Below are 22,161 nucleotides of genomic sequence, written 5' to 3'. Positions count from 1 at the left end.
TTACAGTAATAGTGAAATCTCTTGAGTTACTGTATCCTCAGTTGCTCTCTATTCACCATAAGTTCCAATGGCATAAATATCACCACCTCTCTCAAACTCCCGAGTTTGATACCCTTAGTTAGTTAATAAGATCTGATACATAATACCTGCAACTATCTCCCATCATAATCTCACAAAAAGCTCCTATAGAAATAGTATCTACAATTGCTCTGGAACTTGTAGTCAGGTCTCTATAGAATATCTCTTACAAGTTTTTCCCTGACATTCGGTAGTTGGGCACCATGCTAAGCGTCTTCTTGAATAAAAATCATGCCTTATACATAAACTTTGACTGTAATTGCCTAAGATTATAAATCTCATCCTTGAGCTGCAATACACTGTATGGAGGAAAAAACCTATTCTTAAATTGTCTACATGGCTCCTTCCATATAGAAATAGACCCTCTTGGAAATTACCAAAGCCATAAAGATGCTTTTCCTATAACTGAAAAGGGGAACAACCTCAATCTGAGTGCCTCCTAATCTACCCTCGATATTGTATATGAAGTGCATATCCCAGTAAAATTTGCCAGATATATGTTTGCATCGTCTATAGGCAACCCCGCAATAGACCCTTTAAGTACAAGAGCTAGATCATAGGACTAGAGATATTGAATTTAATATCAGGAGTTAAATAAGGAAGGATAATGACTCCTATACCAGAATGCTCGTCACATCCTAAATCTTCATCATCTTCATGTGGCTAAACATTCTGATATGTTAGGATCACTTGAGGTAAACCTCTGTTATGATAAATACCGAGTGCTACTCAGTGGTCTTCTCTCTATCTCTACTCATCTAACTCCATCTGAGCAAACATCTCACTAGTATGTCTATCCACAACCTTCTGAACTCCGTCTTCAAGGAGCTTGTCCCTCTTTGGATCTGACATCCCACTATGCAGGTATAGGATTTTTTTTATAATAAGTAGGAGTAAGGATTGTCTTTACTCCATATGATAGGCGTACATTGGCGTATGCCCAATTAAGAACAAAAATAAAAATTCAAAGAATGCAACGACTTTTATTCATAAATCAACACCGTAATTCCCTGGCAATGCTGCCAATTTCTTAATGATGTCCAAGCAACACCTCATTTTAGAGGATTATACAGTCGCTGTCAAGATATAGTAACCCAACTAAGGTTGGATTTTAATCCCAAGGGAATACGTATAATTGTAATTATCAACAGTTGTAGTCTTCGGCCAATACTGGAAAATAAATAGTGTTTGTTTGTAGTAATCTTGACAATGTAAAAATATTAACTTTGGTTGTAATCAGTTGTACGTGAAAACTAGGATTGCGTTCCCCCTGACTTCTCAACTCCATAGGTTTATCATGCTATGTTGACCCATCCCAATACCTTGCATGCAAAATTGATAAGCTATGTACCTTCTATAGTCTTTTGGATGACTAGAAGGATTTCACCTTTTACCTCTTAAGTATCAGTATGATGCATTACTAACCCTTATTTTACTCGAGTTAACTATTACCTTTTGAGTCTCTACTTATTATATGATATCTAACCATCTTACTTAGATATTACCTAGTAGCGTAGATTGACAGTTAAACTCCAAATTACTATTTTCATTATCTTTTACTAGTCACTACTCCTCGTTTGGAGTAAGTAACAATATCTAGATAGGATCCTAATATTTTCAACTTCCAAGACAACTTTTATACTAAAGATAATACATGGCATCATATTTCTCCAACTTTGTCAATCATCTAGGGTTTGCACAACCCTAGCTATGGGTTTTTAGCCGCTCATGACTATGAGAAATCAATGGCATTCATAATTGAAAGCTTAGATAAAATCAAAATGATAAGATGAATAAAAACCTAAAATGGTAACTTAATTAATCAACTATAATTAATCTAAGGGAATCTTAAGATTAGAAAAGGAACTTGGAATCAAAATATGTTTCTGAGTATCAAAGTTGTGTAACTCCCACTAAAAAGTACATAATGGGTATTTATAGTACATGAGAAAATCCTAAAAATAAAGCCCAAATAAAATAGGAGAAAATAGGGTCAGTGGCTATGTGTGGTCTGCACCGGCGATTTGGTAATGGACACAGGTTATACCTGCGGTCTGGCTTTAGGCGTTGGTATGGACCACAGGTCCAGATAAGAAAAATCCTACAAGTTAGGTCTCGGGATTTTGAACTTCTGCTACCTACTTTGTCTACCTACGTTTCGTGTGCTAACTTAGTAGGTCTTGATTATCGTGCCTATCATGGATATTGGTATTTCAAATCCCCGGCACCTATAAAGTGAATTGACTTTCGGCACTTATTAAGGATAATGGTATGCCGACATGTGAAACACTGAATGAATGAAGCTCAAACTAAAGGGCAATTCTAATTTATATGCAACATTACCAACCCCTCTTCAACAGCAAGTACAAACCAACATATTTGGGACTGATCTTTCCCTTCTTACCAAATCGCATTACTCCTTCCATAGGAGACACCTTTAGGATTACCCAATCATCAACCCCAAACTCTAACTCCATACGCCTGACATTTGCATAGAATTTTTAGCGACTTTAGGAGGCCTTAAGTTTATCCCGAATCACCTTCACCTTGTCCATGGCTTGGTGAACCAAATAATGATCAAACATCTCAGCCTCACCAACCTCAAACCTACCAATTTGAGACCCACACCTCTTTTCATACAATGCCTCAAATGGGGAGATCCCAATACTAGAGTGGTAGCTATTAGTATATGTAAACTCTAAAAGAGGTAGTTTATCAACCTAACAACCACCATAGTCGATTACACAAGCTCAAAAAATATATTCCAATGTATAAATAATTCTTTTCGCTTGCCCATCAGGCTGCGGGTGGAAAGTAGTTTTAAGGCTCACCTTAGTTCCTAAACCTCTCTGAAAAGAATGCTAAAAATATGATGAGAACTGAGTACCACGATCTTACATGATAGAAATAAGCACCCTATGCAACTTCACAATCTCTTGGAGGAATAACTTCGCATAATGTTCTGCCGAATAATTAGTCCTCACTAGCAAGAAGTGTGCAGACTTAGTCATCCTATCCCCAATGAACCACATTGAATCAAACTAATTCTGAGACCTAGGAAGACCGGTAACGTAATCAATATTAATTATCTTACATTTCCATACCGGTAGTTCAATCTCTTTAGTCAACCCACCAAGCTTCGAGTGCTCAGCCTTCCCTTGTTGACACACCATGCATTTAGCCACAAAACTGGCCACATCTCACTTTATATTGTTCCACCAATAAATCTCCTTAAGATCATGATACATCTTTGTCGAACTAGGATGAATGACATAACATGACTCATAAGCTACAATCATGATAATTTCTCATAAACCATCTATATTGAGAACACATAATTTGCCTTAGTACCGCATGATACCATCGCCACCAATCTCAAAAGTTACAACCTTCTACTATCCAACATCTCCTTTATTGTTCATTAAGATTGGATTCATTACCTATTGCTCCTTTATTTTTGTACAAAGAGATGATTGTGCCACCTTTTCCATAACTAAGCCAACATCCTTACAATCTAAGGCACGAACTCCGAGATTAGACAAATGATGAATATCTTTCACTAACTCCCACGTATCCTCATCAACATGAGATAGATTCCCTATGGATAACCTGCTAAGAGAATTAGAAATAATATTAGCTTTACCTAGGTGGTAATGAAGACTCATGTTGTAGTCCTTGAGAAGCTCTAACAACCTTCTTTTCCTGAGGTTTAGCTCTTTTTGAGTGAACACATATTTCAGGATCTTATAATCAAAATAAATATTAACATGAACTCCATACAAATAATGCCACCAAATCTTCAATGCAAGCATCACAACTAACAATTCCTAATCATGAGTCATGTAGCTCTTATCATGAACTTTCAACTTGTCTAGAAGCATAAGTAACAACCTTTCTATGCTGTATTAATACACAACCCAGTCCCACCTAGGACATATCACAATAAACCATCAATCCATCATTACCCTTGGGTGGGGTCAAAAATGGAGCTAAAGTCAACTTATTCTTCAATTTCTCAAAACTACCCTCACAAGTATCAGACCATATGAACATAACCTTCTGTTGAATTAGCTTGGTCAAAAGTGCAGCAATCGACGATAAGCTTTCCATAAACCTTCTATAATAACTAGCTAAACCAAAGAATCTCCAAATACCAGCTGCAGTCATGGGCCTAGGCCACATTTTAACCACTGCAACTTTTTTTGGATCTATTATGATCCCTTCACTAGAAATGAATTGACCCAGAAAAGTTACAACTTTCAACCAAAACTTGCACTTTGAAAACTTAGCATACAAATATTGATCTTTCAAGGTTTGTAACAAGATTCATAGGTGATAGATATAATCTAACTTACTCATGGGATACACCAGAATATCATCTATAATCACAGTAACAGACAAATCCAGAAACTTATGGAAGAACCTATTCATCAAGTCCACGAATGTCGTTGGGGCATTAGTAATTTGCTATATAAATATAGCACTTTTGATACTTAAAACAAGGAAAATATACAAGTTTCTAAGGTTATTTTGTTAGATATGATGCATTTTGGGTATGCTTTGCATGAAATTATATTTTGGATGCTAAGTTCATAAGAAAGATGAAAAAGGTGTTTTTGGTACTTTTTAGAGCAATTATGGATGTTCAGGATACTTTTCTGTCTTGTTCGTGATTAAAGCATGTTTGAGAATCAATGAAGAGCTGAAAAGATGACTCCTAGACTTACTAAGTCAACATGTGGACCATAAGTAGGACCTAGGGACCGCAAGTAGGCAAAGCAAGTGCAAAAGTCCAAAATCCTAAAGTTGATCTGCAAGATTTTAAAATCTTGGTACCTGTGTCCTGTACCTGCACCCACCCTGCTGACCGCAAATACTACTTGCTTCTAGGTTCAGGGCATAAGTTCAGACCATATGTGGCCACCACCTTGTTTTCTCTTATTTCATTTGGGCATTGGTTTTAGGGTTTTCTCATGTACGATAAATACCTTTTATGTGTTTTTAGTAGGATTTATACACTTTTGATACTCACAAACATATTTTTATTTTGAGATTCAATTTTGATCTTGGCATTCTCTTGTATTGAATTTAGTTGATTAATTCAATTATGGTTATGGGTTTTTATATTTCTCATCATTGTGATTTCATCTATGCTTTTGATTATGAATTTTATTGATTTATTCATAACATAAGGGGCTAAAAAACTATAGATAGGGTTGTGGAAACCATAAGATTTTGACAAAGTAGAGGAAGTGTTATTATTGATCTAAACCGATACATAGGCATGTATTGATATTTCTTCATTATAATAGTTTTTTTAATGGGTTCACACCTTAGGATCCTACCTAGATATTGCTACTTACTCCAAAAGAGGAGTAGTAACTAGTAAAAGAGACTCAAAAGGTAATAGTTACCTGGGATCAAGAAAAGAGCTAGTAAAGCGATATCCCAAGACTCAAATGGTAAAGGGTGAATTCCTTTTGTTCGTCCAAAAGACTATAGAACATACATAACTTATTGATTTTGCATACAAAGTATTGGGTTGGTTCAACAAAGTACGATAAGCCTACGGAGTTGAGAAACTAGGGGAAACATAATACTCGTGTTCACATACACTGATTACAACCAAAGTTAATATAGTAACTTTCTAGAGATTACTACACAAAACCCCTATTTACTCTTCTTATTCTTCCCATTGACTACAACTGTTGAGATCCAAACTTCCACATGTTCCCTTGGGATTCCAACCCATTATTTATTGGGTTACTATTGATTAAAGCGACCGTATCATATTCTAAGAGGAGTTAGAGTTTGGATGTCATCAAATTATTGCACTGTTGTCGGGGAATATGGTGTTGACTGTGATTTGAATTTGTTGCAGTTTATGGGTTTTTTTTGTTTTTAATTAGGCATACACTAGTGTCTGCCTAGCACATGAAGTAGAGTTAATCCCTTACTACCACTAGATGTAAATCCAAAGATGATCTTACAAACACCTAGTAGGATATCAGAGCAAAAATGAGATAAACTTCTTGAAGGGGTTCGCAATGTTGTACCTCCCCTTTTCCCAAAGAAGTGTATGATATTATTTATCAAGAGATTGGTGAGATTTTAGCTCAAGTTAAAACCAAGAGGAGGGCAATGGAAGAAGCTAAGTTGGTAGCTAGGTTGGTAGAGCTAGTTGATCAGAGACAAGCAGTAGATGGCTGAGTAGCACTTAGTGGAAATTAGAATAGAGTGAGAGGTTCCCATGTTCAAGTTATCCCAACATAGTAGTATGTGCATCCATATAGAGATGATGAAGAAGACTTGGGATATGTTGAGCCGACAGAGATTGGAGACATAGTCCCTCTTGTTTTACCTTTAGGCATCAAGTTTGACATAACGAGTACAATAATCCAACTCTTATATCTAAAGGGCATATTTTCATATTTGCCTATAGATGATGCAAACTTGAACCTTTTCAATTTCATTGAGATCTGCAGTTTGTATACAAATCTAAGGGTGAATCAGGAAGTGCTTATACTGAGATTATTCCCCCTCTCACTTATAAGAGAAGCATCTTTATGGTTAGAAGAATTTCCACGAGTCTCAATTACTACATGAAATGCATTGCCCATGCAATTCTTAAATAGGCTCTTTCCTCCATCTTGGATATTGCAGCTTAAGGATGATATATATAATTTTAGCCAGCTACAGTCAGAGTCTATGTAGGAGGCATAGTTAAGGTTCAAGAATAAGATAAGTATGGTACCCAAACATCGATTTCTAGGGACAAGCTTATTAGAGATGTTTTCCTGAGCCTTGACCATTAACTTTAGAGAAATGGCAGATACCATATCTGAAAAAGCTATTACAAGACTATGCTTGAAGGTAGATTCAGAGATATTAGATAAGATCTCACCTACTAACCAAGGGTGGCAAACTTAGAAGGCAACGAGGGGATCTGGAACATATGCTATTGGTGCCTCATGTGACATGTAAGTAGCTGATAACACAATAGCATTAGAGATTTCATTTCTAAGAACTGATCCAGGGGTACTAGCAAAGTAGCTTGCAACAATTACTTCTGAGAAAGTGAATGTAGTAGCAGAACAGGGGTAAGCTTTCAAAGCATATGAGTCACAATTAAAGGAGAAAGAAAATTATCTGGATTATATGCTTGAAGGTTTTTGAGCCCAAGGTAAAGGGAACTAAGGTTGAAACTACTATGATCAATATAGAGACTATAGCAGAGAGCGAGATAGTGACTGAAGGAAGAAATATGACTATAGAGAGAAAGGAGATAGGTATATTCCACCTAAAAGATGAGATGCAGAATAATAAATGAAAGATATACTAGTTAAGCTGGTGAAGGGTTAATAAAATCAAGAGATCAACCTCAAGGAGATTAAGGCTGATATTTCAGGGTTGACCCAAAATGTCAAGTCACATGCCACTACTATCTAGTAGTTGGAGCACCAGTTCAGGCAGATGTCAGAAACTCTAAACCAGAGGCAGCCAGGTACCCTTCTATGTAACACAATGCAAATTCTGATAAAAGATGGTCATGTACTTTCTTTTAACACATAGAGTGGTGTCACTACTATAGATCCCCCACTACCTGTTGAAGAAGCTATTAATGATAAAACACCTGCTCTTAAGTCCAAGAAGATAATAGGTAATAAGGGTAAAATTATCAAAGACAAAGGGAAGGGTCCAATCATTGAGCTAGAAGTCAGAAAAATTCTGAGACTACTACCACATTTTCCTCAGAGATTAAAGATAAATAAAAAGGAAAGTAAGTTCAAGCGATTCATTAAGATGCTGAAAAATTGAGCTTGAATATACCTCTTCTTAAGGCATTGGACTAGATGCATGGATAGACTAGTTCATGAAACAAGTGGTCACAAGAAAGAAAGGAGTGACATTTAAGGATGTTGATGGTGTGCACCATGGTAGTGTAGTCATGACTAGGTCTTTGGCATAGAAAAAGGGTGATCCAAGAGCATTCACTGTACCATACACTATTAGGTCATCCTGATTTACGAGAGCCTTATGTGACTTAGAAGCCAATATTAATTTGATGTCGCTGCTTGTATTCAAGCAATTGGGCTTGAACCCTCCATAATCGACTTTGATGTGGCTATTGATGGCTGACTGCATAATGAAGAAGCCCATGGGAATCTCATTTGATATGATTATGAGGGGGATAACTTGATCTTTCTGGCTGACTTTGTCATCCTAGACTGAGAGGCTAGCACCGAGATTTCTATTATATAAGGAAGACCATTTATGGCCACAGGTAAAACTATGGTTGATAAGGAGCTTAAATTTAGAATCAATGGTGAGAAGGCTACATTCAATATCTAAAAGTCAATGAAATATCCAACTGACATAAGGGTAGTGTTGGTGATTTATTGTATTGAGGACCCAGGAGGATAATCCTATAGGTATCTTGATGAATTCTGAGTAGTCAAAATACCTACATCGTGAAGCGATGTTAAATTAAGCATTGTATGGGTGGTAACCCATGGACTTGTTGGTGAAGTATAAGTAACCAACACAGCCGTGTTGTGATGTCATGTTAAATAAAGTGTTGAGTGCGAGGCAGACCACTATTTTTAGTGTTCATATTTTTGTTGTTTTTGCTTTTTGTAGGATTTAGCTCTTAAACATACCCGAAATATAGTAAAAAAATTGATACATTTATCGATTTCTAGGTAAGTGGGCTATGTGATCAACCAATCATTGTCACAAATCCCACAAAGTAAGTTCAGTAATAAGTTGAAAAGTCAAAATTTTGAGTATGAAAAATGGAAATTTATGGACTTTTGAATCTAATTTTACTAGGTTGTGGGACCATAAGTAGCTAAAAAAATATCAAAACGTCAAGTTTAAATTATAGGAAAGAGGGAAAAAATTTATGGCCCAACACTTGCACCCTACGCCTGCTGGTCGCAAGTGAGACCTACGCCCCATGCCTGGCATCAGGTGATAGGCACAGGCCGCTGCCACAGGTAGGTCAAAAGTGGGCCCAATTTTTATTTCAAATTTTGGGCCCATAAACACATATATATGACCTAGAATAGCCCCTCGCCAATATTTAAAAAACTTTTACCTCATTCTAACTCATTCAAATCCTCAAAACATCAATTTTCTATTTGAATTCAAGCTTCCTTCTTAAAACACAAAATAATCCCACACTTAAGTAAAGGCTAAATTGACACTTGTTTTAGATACCAACTTGTCCTAATAGACTAAGAACAATTCCCAACTTTGTTTTTGCTTAATTTCTTCATTATTCACTTCTAGTTAATTATAAAAGAGGTAACTTTCTCAACTACTAATAGTTATGTATTGATCTATTCATTGCTTAAACAAGTTGATATGTGTATTCTAGTGACAAATATACATAATCTATCATGATTGTATGTAGGAGCCTTGAAGTATTCCAAATTTTAATAGAAGGCCTTGTTTTGAATTAAATTGTTAGGTTAGGCCCTAACCGAAAGTTGAACATGAACGAATAGAGCAATACCACTAGTTGAGCATGTTTGTTTGCATTCAAAGTTATGATTTTGATAGGTGTATGCACATTAGACTTGTTGGAAATTCAAATTTGTTATAGGGGCTTGAAAATCAAGGAAAAATTCAAACTTTTTGTATTTTGAGTTTTTCTTCAACTTTTGCTATCCCTCACTTTTGTTGGAAACTAAGAACTAGTTTTTTAGGTACATATGACTTCTAAAGCTATGAAGAAGAAGGTAAATAACTTAAATATATTGGTAGAGTTTTCTGAGCCTAGTGGTTCAGCATAAAAGTGCCTGAGTCAGCGATATAGAGACACTATAGTTGGGGTGACATTTAAGTTACTAGAGGGTGAAAGCGCCAGGTTGCTCAGATAATTATAGCTCGACATACGATGAAGTCAGCAGAAATATCACCCCCATAAACTCCTTCATATAAGGATTATAATGATGATGAAGAGAAAGATTTTGAGTCTACTTTACAAGTTGCTACTCAAGGCCCCCAGTCTGAGGAGGGTTCCTAGGATTCATTCAATGAGGTAGCGTAGGAGGAGTCATCAGTGGTACCCCAGTCAAAGGAGGTTATTGCTACTCATGTATAGCAGATAGATGTACCCTAGTTTGAGGGGGTACATATTAGGCTACCCACGATGTATCAGTATGGCAGGGGCAAAGTCCCGAACCCATACATACCTTAGATGCACCGCTTGAGGAGAGATATATGAGATGATGTATGGAAGAGATGTGAGATATATTACATTGCAGGCCTACATGGGTAGTTTATAAGGAACGTCGGATTGATCTGTCAGGGCTGAGTCAAGTACCATAACTACAGGCGACATTTGATCAATATCAGTTAGAATGGATAACTAGACCACTCGATTCTTACAACCCATCTATGGTACAAGAATTTTATACATCTTACAGAGCTATAGTAGTCCTTCCTATAAACAGAGCTCAAAGAATAGTGAGATTCGTGAGGCAGCCATAGCTTGTTCATAAACTGGTTAAAGGGGTCAAGTTTTATATTTCAGTACAGACTACCTATAGAGTTATCTCTGACCCAGATTACATTACTCCTACATCTACAGTTGAGTGTGACCATAGACTGAGGGTCATACATGATTGACATATTATATGGAAGGTTGAGCTCCAATAAGAGAGAGTTGATATGGCTAGTTAGATAACCAGTTATACTTCACCTTTAGGTGATACGACCCTATAGATTGAGGGGAATGGTAAGATAAACAAGGTCTTATTGATATTTGAGTCAAAGTTTTTGTAGTTGTTGATTAGATACCGATGGATACTCACTATTTTAGATAAAATGTTTACTTAGGAGAGAGCAACAATAGTTGATTGTATGAAAGCCAGATATGCTACTAATTTTTCTTCTATTCTCCAGTATGAGATACATGATAGAACATTTGGGTAGTTATGTAATATGCCTTTCTCTTGCATGATTCAGAGGCTGTATGAAGAAGGCGGTGTACCTGAGATACCAAGAATAAAAGAGAGGATACTTATAATGATGACTGTACAGACAAAGACTATGAAAGATCTAGCATGTCCAGACCCTTCTAAGAGACTGAGAGAGCAGGCATAGTACCATTAGCCCTGATTGAGGGCCTAATAGTTTCCACAGAGCCTGGTAAGGAAGATCGAGAGAATGTGGGTATTAGTTTTAATATAGAGATAAGGGAGCAGAGAGAGGCTCTAGATTCAAGTACATAGGGCTAGGGGATACTGGCTACTACTTCTTCAACCCCAACATTGACCTTAGAGTCGGTGGGTTTAACTTTAGAGCCTACTCACCCATCCACTACAGCTTCTGGTACAGGTATGATAACTATATCTCATGAGTTTTTGCAGAGCTTAGTGGATATCCAGAGGGCCACCAATGCTCGATTGAGGGTTGTTGAGGCCTAGATAACTAAACTCAATGAGTAGATGAGATTAGAGGTTAGGACTAGACTTGAGTAGGGAGAGGCCAGATGGGAGGCCATATAGAGAGCTACATGGTTCAAGCTACATACTAATATACATACATGGCTCGATGAGTTTGAGAGATAGGTTAGAACCTATTCATAGAGATAGATATACCAGATATAGCCTAGATGAGTATGAGTTTGATATATTACGAGCAGAGGTACGGTCTCTTACAAGGATTCATGTAGAAGCCACTCTATCAGTTATACCCTCGGTGGTCCAGATATCACCTTTGTGCTCACCAAGATATTTTGAATTATTCACAGAGAAGGATGTGAAGGTCCCATTAGTTGGAGCCAAGAGAGGTCACATAGACGACTTGCAGAATCCTGACTTGCAATATGACCAAGCTGTTAAAAGGACCAGAAATAATTTGATGGGTACTGCATTCATCAATAGGCAGAGGCATGTAGGTATAGTAGTGGATGCATAATCTTGTAGTGGACCACCACCACCACTACCTTTGCTAGTTGATATGCCCCTATCTTTGGATATTCATTACACAGGCACCTAATGTATCCTATGTGTGTTCTCACTTCCCTTTGTTTTACTTTGTTGTAGCGTATTGAGGTTAATGCACAGTTTTTAGCTGAGGGTGGGTATACCCTACTACCATGGGTTTTCTTTGATATGTTTATTTTCCTGTTAGCCATGGTATGGTTGTAGAACCAACATATCTAGGATAATTTTGTGTCGTATTGTGTTTTATTTTGTATTGTATTGTGTTTTTATGTAATTAAGAGATTCTTAAGTATTTTGGGCAGTATTCATGTTGTTATTGATTTTTCATACCACTCTATAATATGTATTTAAAATTGTATGTATATATAGTTTGTGTAAACATTATGGATCTTGTTAGGACATTAGAATTAGGGACATGATAATCACTTGCTAATGATTACATTAACTGGATAGGTAGTACTTGGTATTTGTTATGTGTGTCCATGAGATATTACCTAGTTCCCTTTGTGAATTGAATTCAAAACTTGTCTAGTTAGTCATGCCTAGGTTGAAAGATAGTTAGTTAGTCATAGGCCATTTTTTTATTTCAGTCCACTTTTTGCCTAAATAATATTTCAGGTATGGATTGTATCCCTTTATATCTTTTTTGAACCTTGTAGCCTATTTTTCTTGTTTCAACTATTCACCTTCCCATTTGTGCGATAATGAACCTATTTTGACCCTAGTCCTCTTTGGAAATTATGCACCTCAACTCTGGCAAAATACCTAAGTTGAGGTTAGCTATTATAGGGGTGCATAGTAAAAAGTGGGTACGTAGAAGGGTAAAGTAAGGGAAAATGTTAATAGGGCTAGGTGTGGTAGCAAAAGAAAAAAAGAGAACAGAAAAAATTATGAAAAGGTAAAAAAAGAAAGAATAAAAGACCACACCCAACATGAATGTGCAATAAAGAATAAAAAGGGAGAAATAAGGGTATAATAAAAGGGTAATTGGCTAATAAGTAGGACCCTAAGTTAGTGTAGTATCAAGGAGGCTTAGTCATTTGATATGTCCATATGACCATACAAGCCCCCAAGCCTACATTAAATGCCGAGAAAAGTCCTATAATGATCCTAACTTGACTATCTAAAAAGTATGGTAAAGAAAATAAGGGCAAGTGTATGGTATTTGACATGCATTACTTGGATCTTCTCTTTTGAGTGTGAGTGTCTCTTTACTATCCCTGCATTGACATGCATAGTTTTATGTGGGTGAGTGGGACATCCTTGTTATGAGGGCACTTGAGTCATATTGCTATCTACATTTGCTTGTTTTGGGTAGTGTAACTTGTATATATGAGTGGTTTTCTATTGCTAATTTAACTGTCATACCTTGATCCTATTGTGTCACATTCTTGTGTTTTATGTTCACACACAATTGGTTTTGAAAAATAAGATTGGAAGAGGTGTTGTATTCTGAGCTTTAAGTGTTGACTGACTGCCTTGAATAGCTTAGATTCTCCTAGTTAAGAGTCATTTTAGTTTTTGCTATGTTTTTTGGCCTGAGGACATGTAAATTTTCTAAGTTGAGGGTATTGATGTGCTATACAAATATAGCACTTTTGATGCTTAAAATGAGAAAAATATGTAAGTTTTTCAGATTATTTTGTTAGATATGATGCATTTTGGGTATGTTTTGCAGGAATTCATATTTTGGATGCTAAGTTCGTGAAAAGGATGAAAAGGCACTTTTGGCTACTTTTTTGAGAAATTATTGATGTTTGGAATAATTTATGGATTGTTTGTGACCAAAGCATATTCGAGAATTGAAAAAGAGCTGAAAAGATGAAAATTGACACTTTCAAAGTCAATCTATGGACCATAAGTAGGGCCTACAGACTGCAAGTAGGAAAAACAAGTGCCAGAAGTACAAAATCCCAAGAGTTGACCTACAGGATTTATAAATCCTGGTACCTATGCCCTGTAACTATTCCCACCCTACTAACCGCAGGTACTACCTGCGGCCAGGGTCAGGGCACAAGTGCAGACCACAGGTGGCCACCGACCCTGTTTTCTCCTATTTCATTTGGGGCTTAGTTTTAAGGTTTCCTCATGTACTATACATACCCTATATGTGTTTATAGTAGGAGTGACACACTTTTGATAATCAGAAACATATTTTGATTCTAAAATTTAATTTTGATCATGAGATTCTGTTGTATTGACTTTAATTGATAAATTTAATTACGGTTATGGGTTTTTACAATTCTTATCATTGTGATTTGATCTATGCTTTTGATTATAAATGCTATTGATTTCTTCATAAGTATGAGTGGCTCAAAACCCATAGCTAGAGTTGTGGAAACACTGGTAGTTTGACAAAGTAGGGCAAGTGATGTTGTTGTTCTGAACCGATACTCATGCATATATTTCTTTATCTTTATTATAATAGTTTTCTTAATTGTTGCAAACCTTAGTATCCCACCTAGATATTGCAACTTACTCCATAAGAGAAGTAGAGACTAGGAAAAGAAAAAGTCAACATTAATTTGAAGTTTAGCTATCGATCCATGCTTCTAGGGTTTATGTAAGTAAGATGGTTAGATTTTATCTATTAACTAGAGACTCAAAAGGTAATAGTTAGCTAGGATCAAGATAAGTTTTAGTAAAGTGATATACTGACACTACTAGAAATTACCGCTATGGTGACGATTGCAAAACCATTACAATAGAGAGAAAAATCATTGCCATAGCTCTACCACAATGGTTCAGCAAGCGTTCTATAGGTGGGTGTTGCGATATGTCAATGGCAACGATTTATGCGATGGTTTTAGACAACCGTTGACATAGCTTGACCTATGGCAATGGTTATTTTTTGACTTATTGAGAGGCCTGTTTTCATCTATTGGAATGGTTACTATCATTGCAACAGAAGTTATTACAATGACATTAAACTGTTGCAATAGCATCTATTGCGATGCTTTTGTTATTCTGTTGAAACACTTTTTGACTACCTATTGCAATGCTTTATTTATCTATTGCAATGATTGTTGCAACATGTTATTAAATCGAAATGTAAAATAGTCACTTGTATTAGTGTAAATATTTATTTACATACATAATAAATTATAACATAATATGTACACATCACAAATTAGAAAGTAGACATGAATATAATACTATATGTATGTAAAACATTGTTTGGGGTTCAAACACTCCTTATGGACAACAAAGAGCACTACTCATAAGCACAATGAAGTAAACTTCTTACCTACTGCTTTAACCCATTCTAAACAGCAAATGTGGTCAACCTAAAACAACTGATGCTTCAAAGGAGCTTTACCAGACTATAACACTACAAGGCCTTTGAAGTTCCATGACGTAGTCATCTTTGCAATCTTTTGTAAACGTTGCTGAACCTCCATTTTGTTCACCATTGGCATTTAAAACTCCCCTTAACTGTGGAAACACAACATCATCAGCTAAAAGTCATACTTCATTCGGGCAAAGAAGTAGAGATTCAAAAATAAAAATTAGCTAATAGCACGTTGTAGAAAAACAAAAGTAAACATAATAGCACGCTGAAAGAAACGGAGAAAATACACGTCAAATCATTACTATTTATTAAGGGTAGCAATCCCAATCTTACAAATATATAGCAAAAGTTTGTAAAGAAAATTTTTAAGCAGTGGAAGCATTAATAATAGCCTCTTCATCTATAGGCAAAGACGCCAAAATGCTAAAATGCTTATGCACAAGAAATCTTACCAGATAATCCCTTCTCTTCATCTCTATCTCCGTAGTCGTGGTGGTCGCTCTTATAAAGCATTGTCTTCCGTAAAGGGAGAAAAAAGAAATGTTTTAATGGTTGCCAAACTTGAAAAATCTTAATCACTGTATTTCATTTTAAAAAGATTGGCATAGGATGGTTTATTGAATCTTTACTTGTTTTCCATCTCTAGGTAATATTTAAGAAACTGAAAAAGAATATCACAAAGTTACAGGTAAATACAGAAGTATGAACACTGTAGGGGCAATATTAATATGTGCATCAATGCTAGTATGTGATCAGATGCAGCATCATTAATACGTGCAAGTATGTGATTTAATGCATTAGATACAACTACTTCGCTATAAGGAATAGGTTTGGAGCACCTACCTGCTGTTGGAAATGAAGAAAAAGAGCATTGGAAGGAAAAGGCAGAAGGCCATGAAACAAGAAACAACTTTATTTACAGAACTAGAGAACGTAGACTAATCATAAATTGTCAATGGAAAGGGTAATGTACCTTTATAGAACTTCCGTAACTTAGAATATATGCCTTGGGAAGATTTTCATGCCAATTACTTCTAACCACAAGGGATGACCCTCATTTGTAAATATGTAATTTTGATTCGGGAGAAACGATCCATCAAAAAGTAGATACAAATACTTGCACTTACAGAAAATAAGTCAAAAAATCATATTGCTATAAGTGCATGGATGATCAGTCATATCAGGAGGGACACTTTACAAAACATCAGTCAGCTTCCATACTATACGATTTGCACAATAAGATGAAGATACTAAAAGACTTACGTTTCAATAAGGAAGAAACTATGCTGATGGTCTTCTAATTACATTGTAGTCACATCCCTAATAAATCCATGCTATATGTAAGTGGGTAAATCAATAATGAATTCTCTGAATGTACATACAAGAGCTGAAATACACATAGTTGAGGCCTAAAGAGCTATGGATCCATGTTAACAAGAAGAAAAATGTGAAGAGCTATTGAAAACTAAAGCAAGATGTTTTGCTTTGGTTAAAGTGGCACTAAAATACTGTTACCTGAGGCCTCTAATAAGAAAGCTTAAGGCTATATATGATAGTAAACTAGCTAAGCATTTAAACACTAGTCTATATATCAAAACCTTAATGACAGACTAATATTAAAGTTCCAAATCTATTTTTAAATTATCAGATAAAGCAATGACTGCGAGGACTACCACAATCATGTCTACTTATCACTATGGTACAGGAAGCTATCGGCTCAATTGACATACTATATCAAGTAATGCAATCTGCAACCCATACTTCTTATCTATGAAATCACCAATATTGTCAACATTCCACTTAGTCATAACAAGAAATTTCTTATACCAATATGGGTAACTAAACTAGAAGAGTAGAGAAGCTAATCAGCAATTCCCATAAATCCAATGTTCCTCAATCAAGAAGCTTCTATATTCTATGTTACTTGGTCTCTCCAAAAATGTTGTCATACCCATGTCAGATTCTTCAAAAATGTAATACTTTTAGAGTATCTGGCATATACTTGAAGACATTTTTGAAGAGTTTGAGCAACATAGTATATGTCTACAAATCACAAAGCAAAATAACAAGAATGAGGTAACTCCATCAAAATGAAAATTTTCTAGTGAGATAAAAACTCATATACTACATTCCTATCCTTATTAAGCTCACCTCAGAATTGAGAGCAGATGAAGCAGCTCCACGTTTGTAAGGATCTATTGAAAGAAGTGTTTCAATAAGTTTTACAACACTTTTAAGTAATTCTTTACATCTATCTCGAAGTGTACTGTAATATGGTTTCTTGGGCTTAAACATGGTTGCAAGTGGAAGTTTATACCTTTTCCAGTAATCATCTAGAGGGGAACCACAAAGTTTGAAAACTTTATGCAGTTTCTCAACCTGCTGGATGGACACAGTGAAAATCTTTTCACCATTAACAAGAAACAGTAAATTACTAGGCATTCGATAGAGGAGAATGATTTTGGGAGGCTTCAGGGTCATCTTAATTTTGCACTATTATCACCCATAGCCCATTTTTACAACATACTCAAATAGATGTACTATAAATACACAAATTTCGATTGAAGTTATTTGGAAATGACCAACCTCGGTCCTCCCTTTCAGGAGGGGTCTTCTAAAAAAGAGTTCTGCAACAATGCAACAAACACTCCACAAGTCTGCAGTGACCCCATAACTTGTAGATCCTAATAGAAGTTTAGGAGGTCGAACCATAATGTAACCATATGACTAGTCATTGGTTGGTTGTTCCTTGAATTTAGGAAATTTGCAGGACCAAAATCTACTATTTTCGGAATTCCTTCATTGTTAACCAAAATGTTGGAGACTTTAATTTTCAGATGCATTATCCCTTGTGAATGGTAGTTCTCTAATCCGCTCAGTACCTGCTGCATGTAGCATTTTATCTACTTCCATGCAAGAAGTAAATTCAATAAACAAATAGAATCTTCTTCCATTTTTATTTGCAAGACAAGATACACTCAAATAGTGATCTAACACAAAATTTAGTGCTAAGAGACATTGCCAAATATGCACCAACCTACACTACATTTGATGTCACGACATGATAATAATCCAGATAGGTCATGTTCCATATACTAAAAAATAATTAAATGCTACATGATAACCAAGAAGTGATTATTCCTTCCAGCTTCATGATTTTGGATGGTCAAGTTTGTGGAGTGTTGCAATTTCTCGTTCTATAAATATTACACTATCTGGTTGGAAATTGTCAAATTGCACCTTGTTTAGGGTAACCACTTTACAATTTTCAATGTCACGTGCTTGGTAAACACTTCTATATGTACCTTGTCCAATCTACAGATGTTGAAAGCAGAAAGAATCTTTGTAAGAAGAAAATAATTTACAATAATAGGTAAATACTATACAACAAAAATTACCAAACAAATAAAATATTAAACTAAGAAACCAAGGCCAAAATATAAGGTTAATTTCCTAAATATAAAGTCATAAACCACACAAACTAAATCGTAGCTCAGATCCGAATGTCTCTCTCATTAGCTTCCTTACATGATTGATTGCAGAAAAATGTGAGACCATAACTTGAAGTAATAACTAGTTTATAAAACTTTTTATACTGCATATACACATGAACACAATTTTTTAAAATGATAAGTTATCAAAAGTTATTCTTTTTAAATAGTATTATCAGAAACAATTTGCACTTGTCATGACTAAAATAGTCTTTGCTCAAGATTTGAAGTTATTTCATCATTTTTTAGAGTTCTACAACTCAATTTGAGGTGATCTTTGAGGCTTAGAAAACCATTATTGGTGAATAATTTATGTGATACAATGAAATAGAATCATTTTTTTATTCCACAACATTGTGATTCCCGTTGAAACAATAAACTTTCATAGCTAAAAATTGATTAACTTTTCTAATTTCTAGAACATGTTTGATTTTAGAGGCATCCAACCATTAATAGCTTCACAGGTAACGACAGTCAACCAAACAGGCTATCCAGCAGCTAAATAATCACCTTCAGTTAACCTTCCAAATTTAATGCTAAAAAGAGCACCTTTTTTATCAGAATTTCCCTTCTTAGAAGCTCTCAATTTTCTCGAAAATCTTTGTACCAAATTCAGTCCCTTTTTCTCATCAATTGGAGCTACAAATTCACCCACAAAAGAAATGGGTATTTGATTGATGAGAATTGAATTACAACTCTATCACTCTATTTTTGTCTCCTTTACTCCTTTACAGCAATAATGCAAATTCATTGATGGGAATTGCAGATCCTAGTTTTAAGAAATTAAAATGATTGTACTCACAACCAATTCAACCCCAAAAGAAATGGGTATTCAATTTATGAGAAATGGGCATCTGATTGATTAAGAAATGAGTTTTTGTTGATGAGAAAGGGATAGAGTGAAAGCATTTTTTATGAGAAAAAAAGAGGGTTTTGATATTTTTTATTGAGAAAAAAATTATTTTGGTGAACATCTGTGAAATATTTTGGGGGAATTAATAAGTGATGCAATATATGTTTTTTTCCCATTAAGTGTTGCCATAGATGCTTCTATAGCAATGGTTTTAAGTAGTGTTGCTATACATATATCTATCGCAACAGTTTATTTGCAATAGTAATGATTATAATGCCAATAGAGCAATTATTTATGGCAACGGTTCAAAGCGTTGCCATAGGTATTCTATGGAAATGAATTTGCAAGCATCGCTAAAAAGTTTGTTGCCATAGGCCCAATTTCTGGTAGTGTGAGACTCAAAAGGTAAAGGGTAAAATTCTTCTTCTCGTCCAAGAACTGTAGAAGGTACATAACTTATCGATTCTTCATGCAAAGTATCAAATTGGTTCAACAAAGCATGATAAGCCTATGGAGTTGAGAAGCTAGGGGAAACATAATCCTAGTGTTCACCTATACTGATTACAACCAAAGTTAATATAGTTACTTTCTCAAAACTACTACACAAAACCCTCATTTACTTTTCTTGCTCTACCTGCTGACTACAACTACTAAGATCCAAAATTCAACATATTCCATTAGAATTCAACCCCAACCTTTGTTGGGTTACTATATTTTGATAACGACCGTATTATTTTTTACGAGGTGGTGTGGTTTGGACATCATCAATTATTCAAACCAAAAGACATGACTAAGAACTCATAATGACCATACTGGATTTGAAAGGCAGTCTTAGGGACATCCACCTCCATAATCTTTAGCTGGTGATAGTTTGACCTAAGATCAATCTTAGAGAAACATCTAGCACCCTGAAGTTGGTCAAACAAATCATCAATTCGGGAAAGAGTATACTTATTAATTATCATGACCTTATTAAACTGACATTACTTGATGTATATTCTTAGGGAACCATCATTCTTACACACGAACAAATCAGGATCACCCCATAGAGACACACTAAGACGGATAAAACCCTTGTTTAGAAGATCTTTCAACTGCTCAAGTTCCTTCAACTCGGATGGAGGCAATCTATAAGAAGAGATAAAGATAGTGAGATGACCTGAACCGAGGCTTCATGGTAATAGGCATCTCAAGTACAACTAGGATGGAGGACCACCCTCGTTACCCAACCCAACCTCCAAACACAAACCCCGATTCAGATGAATTTTGAACATATAACAAGATAGAATTTATCACAATTCTACACTCTGGGCTAAGTCTATGTCCATGACCAACCCAAACAAGTTCAACATCCATTTCCCAAAAAATATCCAAAACCAAAACAAAACCATAAACCAATCCATACATCCCATAACAAATTAGTTCCCATATAAATATCAATAATCCAAAACATAATACGATGGAACAATCATAAATATAGTAAAACGGTATCAACCATAATACATATAACAATACTAAGGTTGACATCACTGCCGACACCACCAATACTGACCCATAGTAGTTCCAGAAAGCCTTTAACCCAAAGTAATACAATATTCGATTGGGACATACCACCAACTATATCCAAAATCAATGTCAATGAAATAACCAACCAATGTATTGTAAAACATCAATGACTTGAAATGGACCCTTCCAGAATATGAAAGCTCACCAATTTAATCCAACCGAGCTGATACTAAATCTGATCACTAAGAAAGAGTAGAATGGCCGATTTCTACATCACAGGGGGATACAGCCGCCCAAAGATGGGTTAACGGGTGAACGCTATCATGCACTCAGTATAAGGATAAAATAATGCCAACCTTTAAAACCAAGTAAATCAACCATTTAAATTCACAACCATACATACGTGAATGTAACCATGTTGGGAAAGGGAGTAGGGTTTAGCATGCCTTTAAGACCATTGACTTGGATATGTGTAGCTTAACCATCCTATAACTACCCACAGTCTAAATGGGTCCTGTGTAACCCATGAATGGGCTTCGAGGTGTATAGCTATATGAATCAGAGATACCATAGAAGTAGGGTATTCTCGAGTACCCTTTTCTATCCATTATACATATGCACAAGTATACTTAGGGGATTCCCGTGTCCCCCGTAAGTATCATATATGGTCGGCATGACTAATCTACATATCGGCAAACATGAGTTTCAGTGTTTGTCTATTAGACTTACACCTTCACGGTTCGCTATCATACCTCGCCATTATTGTCAAACTAAAACCTTTACCACACAACCAAACCACCATTCCATTTATTATTAACCAAGGATATAAGTAGTGGTATCGTCATACCAATTATAGATTGCAAGCAATGTCCTTAGCCAATATTTTATAAAAGAAGGGATACCTATGTACCTATGAATGACATTATTAAGTTTACTTGGAAGAATCCCATGTACCCCACAAGTGATCATTATTATGCTTGC

The 22,161-nt window shown here is 35.7% G+C and overlaps 1 pseudogene; it reads right to left on the bottom strand.

Moving 5' to 3' along the window:
- The window catches only part of LOC107876517, a 71,994-nt pseudogene extending 50,054 nt beyond the window's left edge, over positions 1 to 21,940 (bottom strand).
- Between the last annotated feature and the right edge of the window lie 221 nt (positions 21,941 to 22,161).

The sequence above is a fragment of the Capsicum annuum genome, chromosome 7, assembly GCF_002878395.1.
Source record: "Capsicum annuum cultivar UCD-10X-F1 chromosome 7, UCD10Xv1.1, whole genome shotgun sequence".
NCBI lineage: Eukaryota > Viridiplantae > Streptophyta > Magnoliopsida > Solanales > Solanaceae > Capsicum > Capsicum annuum.
Note: the sequence above shows the minus strand (reverse complement) of the source record. Positions and strands in the feature narration are given on the sequence as shown.